Genomic DNA, 6,379 nt, shown 5'->3' with positions numbered 1-6,379 from the left:
TTTGCAAATACATGAAAGATCCAAGACTTCAAAAGATGATTTCTTCTCCTAATGCCAAGAAAGTTGCTTCTACTTGTGGTTCCCCTTTCCCTAAGTGCTAAGAAAAATATTTTTACGAGACGAGTTTATATGGAGTAATATGGTTAGCGAGAATTTATATAGCCGACCTCAACTCGTTTGGGACGGTGGGGGTGTAGTATTTTGTTGTTAGCATTTATGTTTAAGATATATAACTAAGATGTGCATGTTTTCTTGTTGTTGAAGAGTGTTACTCTTAATGTTGTTTTTCAATAGTAAAAGTATGGGTATTAATGTTTGGGAGTTATTATCTTGACAATGTTACTTCTGATCTTAAGTATTAAGTTCTTGTTGTGAAGAGAGGTTGTTGTAATATAATTATGGTTTTTCTACTAGAAGAATGAGTACTGCTTATATTAAATTTTTAACCATGATTGCAGATTACAATAAGGAGAGTAATATACAAAAGACAAATTAAAACCCCCCCCCCCCCCCCAAAAAAAAAATGTGCTATTTTTTTGATGCTAAGAGAAATAGTCTTGTAAAACTAAAAATTAAACAGCAGAAAATAATATTTCACTGACACCCTTTTTTTTTTTGGTAAGTAAACTATTTTATCAATTCTAATCTTCCTGCATAGGACAAGTATAAGTTGATCCTTCCAAGCATTTGCTCTAGTAGAGGCTGGCACAGGACAATAGATATGATCTTTTGCTACTCAATGGCACTCCCAAGTACTTAATAGGGAGTTCTCCCTTAGCAAACCCCCAACATATCCACTATTTTCAGTTGTGTATTCTGACCAAAGGAGATTGAGCTTTTGCTTATATTTGCAACTAAGCTAGAAGCTTTTGTTCTATTGCATTCTTTATACGTCTATTTGTTCTATTGCGTTCTCAATGAGATTTTTTGGGCTTAAAGCGTTCGTTCTATTCCTATGATCTACGTTTCAATACGTTAAAGACTTACTAGAACTATTACTACAAAATTATCACGATTTGTAAAGTACAATGTTATCAAAGTAAAGATTGTAACTTAATTTTTGTAATTTTTTACTTTAATTAGGTAAATTATGTATTAGCATTATAGTATCTTTCAGTACTCAGTGGGCATATTCAGATGGCAAATGCTATTGATCTGGCATTCACTCCAACATTGATGGTGTATACGGGTAAACTCGGGGTTGGCATACGCCCCAAGTTCATGGTGAGTCAAACGAAGAGAGGAGCATGAATGTACGAGATAGGACCGAATCTGAGAACTCCTTAGGTCGAGATCGGAACAGGGTGCTCGCCACCGGACCTGGCAGGGCAACACCTATCGAACCCGGAACGAGCTCCAAGACCTCGAAAAGTTGCACACGACTAATGGAGAGCCGTGATATCCATACCCAACTAGATATCACGGCGCGGATCTCGCCCGATGTCGGCACTATATCAGTAATTGACGTACAAGAAAGATTTTTACTTTTTTAAGAATTGTACCAAGGGTAATAACTCCTCTGCTATATAAAGGGAAAGCTTTTCTATTCAATGAACACATTGTAAAACACATATCTAGGCAATACAAACTTGTTTCTCTACTTCTTAGTTATTGAAAACTTCTTATTTTAATCATAGTTCTTCATATACATTTGGCTGCAAATCGAGGGTCTAGTCAAGGGCGAAACTACTGTTAAGCCTAAATTCGAGACCGGACTCAACGTCACAATTGGTTTGGTTGTTTATATTATTTATATTATCTTTATTTCGCTTATCTAACATTCTTGTTCACTTATGTTGAATAAATCCACAATTCCTTAAAATCGCGTACAAATTCAATTGTTATCCATTTTAAGGATAAATAGTTTGGCGCCCACCGTGGGGCTAAGGATAATGGTGGTGATTTGATACAAATTTTCATAACACACTCTATTTTACGCTTGTTCTTTAAGGTTTTTATTTTCGGTCACCTTAAAAAAGTCCAATTCTTAGTCTGCTCACTTGAATATTGAGGATGAGTCTGGCCATCATGGCGAAAACAATAACGTGGTACCTAGCAATGATGTGCCCCATCCTGATCCCAACGAAATCTCGGTTGTGATCCAATCGACGTCAATTCACAGATTGCTATTGACGCCCACCTGCCAACTGACCCTGAAAACAACATTCGCGGAGGCCCACGAGCAACAGTTTGAGAAATGCCCGAAGGCGAAGGTGATGGGATAAGCCTTCGCCTAATCTTCAAAATGTTGCAGGCTCAACAAGAGACAATATCACAACTACAGAATCAAGGCCACCCTCCTGGTAGGATCGGGCCTGAATGGTCCTAGGAGAATACCCGAGGAAACGAGCAAACCATCGAGAAGTCGGGTGGAGTGGAGCGCGGGGCCAACCCCAAGATAATGAAAATGCTTGAGGCTTTGACAAAGCGAGTGGAATCGGGTGAGAAGAAGATTGAGGCCAACGACAAAAAAGTGGAGACGTATAACTCCAGGTGTAAATGCCTAATTTTTGCTTTTTCTTTTTTTCTTCTACAATACATTTTAATTTTTTAATTTTTTGTAGGATTATTATTTGTGTATTTGTAGTTTTTGAATTAAGACTTTAGCTTAATTAATTGTTGTGAGGTTCAAGGGATTGGGTTTCTTAATGTTTTATCCAAATTGGGCCAAATTTGAGGCAAATTGGCGGCCCAAATCAGCCAATCCAGTCCAAATGTTGTTTTGCCAAGGTCTAGATCAAAACGACGTAGTTTCATATTGAAACTACGTCGTTTCACTTAACGAAGTTGAGAATAAATCTCATCCCTTCAATCCCTTCAATCCAACGGACCACATTTCATCTCCCTTTCCAAATAAAAGAGCCAAAAAATCAGATTTTTGGCCATTTACTCAAACCCTAGAGACCTCTCTTCACTCTCTCCTCTCTCTATAAACCTCTCTGCCCGCCGCCACCTTCTCCACGGTGGCTCCGCCGGCCAAAAATCGCCGCCGCCGGCGGACCACCTCCAATCCACCCCAAAATTTCACCATCTCCTCCCCTCTTCCTCCTCTTTCTACCTATACCACTAAAAATCCCCAAAAACATCTCAATCTCACCAAATCTAAACCTAAGCGTAACCCTAGCCGCCACCCGCCGCCGTTCACCATCTCCAATCCCCGCCAAAATCGCACCATTTCCTCCTCTTCTCCTCCTCCCTCCGTATCTCCAACCCATGTCCCCAAAAACCCCATCGCCGCCGACCGGAACACCCTACTGCCACCACACCTCTGCCTCGTCCTATCTCGTGACTTGAAGCACGAGTTTCTCATTGTTGATATCGTGACTGACCTCTGGCTCGCTGGAAATTACGGTCACAATTCACCAATTAGAAAATCGTGCTCGAAGTTCACATTGTTGTCGAGTTGGCGTTCCAACACTGCCCGAATCACCACCACTGCCGCACCACTCGATTTTCTGGTACACCCTAATCCCTTGTGTCCCCTTTATTTTTCTTTTACTTTCTGTTTCATTGTAGTTTGCTTAGGTCTAAAATTTCTGATTTTTCTTCTTTGTTTGATCATGTGTTTTATTTATCTTTAGTTAGCCGTTAGTTAGTTTAGAGTCAGTAATGATTAGTCGTCGCTTGTTGATCTCAAATTATTTTGTTGTCCGGATTCCTATCTCATAAGTTCTGCTAATGGTGTTTGAAGTTAGTTGTAGATTCAAGTTTGTAAATTTTAGCTTCAATTGCAGTTTCTGTTATTTCACGTTTAATTCATCGTGCTAATTAACTGACGGTTCAAAGTTTTTGGACTCTAACTAGAACCTTAATCCTTTTTTTAGGTTTCTGATTTCTGTTGCCTACTACTTTATTGTAGTTATTGTAGTAGTGTAAGTTCTGTTAGTGGTCGATTTTAGTTCGTTTTCTATCTAGTTTTCAGTTTCGTCTTCGCTTAGTGAAAATAGTGAAACTTTTTCACTAAGTTTGTTTTCTCTGTTAACATGTGTTTTGCTTGGTTTGATTTTAGTCATTAGGTTTTAAGTTCTCTTGGTTGATTAATGGTTCAGTGTTAAGTTTCAGTTACATGTTTGTGGTAGATCAACTATGTTCTGGTTACTTGCTTTTCATTTGATTTGAATCACATGGTTGGTATTGTTGTTGTTAAAAGCTGTAGAGTAGATGAGTAATCATGTGTTAGGGGTACACTAGCAACTTATTTTTAGTACTAGGGTGGCTGAAATGACTCTTTGCTTCTGCCATAGCAGATTTCAGGCTGTCCTTTCACCTTTTGAACAACTTTTGAACAGTGTTTAGCACACAAAGTCAGTCCCTTTTTGGACAGATTTTTGGTGAACCAAAATCTGTCCAAAAAGTTGGCTTTTCTTTGCCTATTTAAGGGCTGCCCTTTCCTCATTTAAGGGGGGACTACATCACACATTTGTTGGATAGTTTTTACACCCTAAAAACACAACTTTGAGAGTAAAAATCAGCAGCTGAAGCACCCTTTAGTAAGCTAAAAATTCTGATCTTAGTTAGTGTTTCTGAGAGTGCAAAAACCTTGAGAAAAATAGAAGGATCTCTCGGTCAATTCGTGAAGTTGTTAGCTACTAGTTTCAAGAATCCTTGTTGAGTATTCTGGGTTATCTTAACACTGAGTTGATGCTGTTGTTTGTACTGTCCCTGCTGCTGATTTTTTGCTACCTTTATTGCTGTATTTTCGGGTTTCAGGTAACTTTCCAAACACTTGTAATGCAGGTTCTTTACTATAGTAGAAGATGATGAAAGATTGGCCTGGTTTAGTTTATTTCGAGCAATTGTCTCCAAGGAATCTGCTGAATATTTGAGTGCTGAAAGTTCCATATTATGATCATTTTATTGTTTATAGTTAGTTTATTTTGTAGTTGGCAGATTTGTATAACCATGTTTTGGTGTTAGTTTGGGCTACTTATATCATAGTGCATAACTATAGAATTAGTGAGGTAAGAATGTTTAAATGTTCTAATGTTGAAAATTGAATTGCTAATATTGTCAAATCCTTTTGTTTTGTGCTAAACTTCATATGATGAAGTTTCTGTTATTGTATTTTAGAATCAGTACATAGCTTAAAGATCTTTCTTTTGAGGTTTAAGGATTTGAAGTTAGAAAATCAATTGGAGCCATGTATAAAGTAGTAGTGGTATTAAAAAAAAATTACTAATGTTGGCAAGATTGAGGTTTGAAAAGCTTAAAGTTTGATTCACTACAAGCATAAGGATTAAGGAATGTAATGTAAATTGAAAGTGGCGGAGGAAATTAAAAGATTTGAGGATCTTTAGCGCAAGAATATCAACTCCATTTTAAAAAAAGGTACTCTTAAGAATAACCAAATTTTAAAAGTTGGGCAAACAGGTTTTTTTAGTTAAATATCATAGACAACTTTGCAATTTTGGTGCATATGTGGAGCTTCACTTAAGATGTGGTCATACAATCTCATATATGATTTAATTTCTGCAGTTCATCATCTCTCTATGCTACATGTGCTCTTTGAAAGAGGTGATCGTTATTAGTTTTAATTAATTCAAAAGTTAACATCAGGGGCAACTCAAGCATATGTGTCCTAAAGTTAATATTTAATGTGAGAGCCNGCGCTGTTATGACTAAATCGATAAATTTCGTCTCGGTCACGCATTCGCTTCCATAGTGTGGTTATGACATCTTATTATTTTCTTTAATTTTTCTAATAATTAAGAAAATAAAAGCGGATAGGTAAAACATGAAATCATGCAAATCACAGTTTTTCCAAAATTAATTTAAGCCAAACTTTAAGTCAATAAAGCGACCGTGCTAGAACCACGGGACTCGGGGAATGCCTTACACTTTCTCCCCGGTCAACAGAATTTCTTACCCGGACTTTATTTTCACAGACTAATAATAAAAGAGTCAATTCTTTCTTTGACTAGGGATTCGGATAAAAGGTGACTTGGAACACCGAAAAATCAATTCCAAGTGGCGACTCTGTAAATAAAATAATCCCTACTCAAATTTGTCACTTTAATTGGAAAAACTCTTTAACCCACAAACCCATAACATTTTATATCTTTTTGGGGGGTCGGAAAAAGGGGTGTGACAGCTCGGGCGACTCCGCTGGGAAAAAACTAGAATTCGAGCTTGTACATGTTCACTTTTTTGGCTTTATTAGTTTTGCATATATTGTGATTTATTTGTGGAATGTGCTACCTGTTCGATTTTTACCTTTTTGATATTGTTGAACTGTACATATAAACTGTTTTCTCACGCACCCCCTCTGAGTCTTCTTGAAATTAAAAATTGGGCATTTGCTTGACATAGCCCGCTTTCTTTGAGATAGCCGATGTGCTTGTCACCCGGTGAAGGTATTTTTAGTCACACTATGTTTTTA

At 37.4% G+C, this 6,379-nt stretch overlaps 1 long non-coding RNA gene across 1 annotated transcript; it reads left to right on the top strand.

The window, feature by feature from the left end:
* Positions 1–2,870: 2,870 nt before the first annotated feature.
* LOC109222017 lies at positions 2,871–5,062 on the top strand. Its single transcript, XR_002067346.1, has 2 exons — positions 2,871–3,458; positions 4,738–5,062. It is a non-coding gene; the product is annotated as an uncharacterized LOC109222017 (long non-coding RNA).
* Positions 5,063–6,379: the final 1,317 nt, after the last annotated feature.

This window comes from Nicotiana attenuata, unplaced genomic scaffold (assembly GCF_001879085.1).
Source record: "Nicotiana attenuata strain UT unplaced genomic scaffold, NIATTr2, whole genome shotgun sequence".
In the NCBI taxonomy this organism is placed as follows: domain Eukaryota; kingdom Viridiplantae; phylum Streptophyta; class Magnoliopsida; order Solanales; family Solanaceae; genus Nicotiana; species Nicotiana attenuata.
The sequence above is the reverse complement of the archived record's forward strand: the minus strand, read 5'-3'. Positions and strand labels throughout refer to the sequence as shown.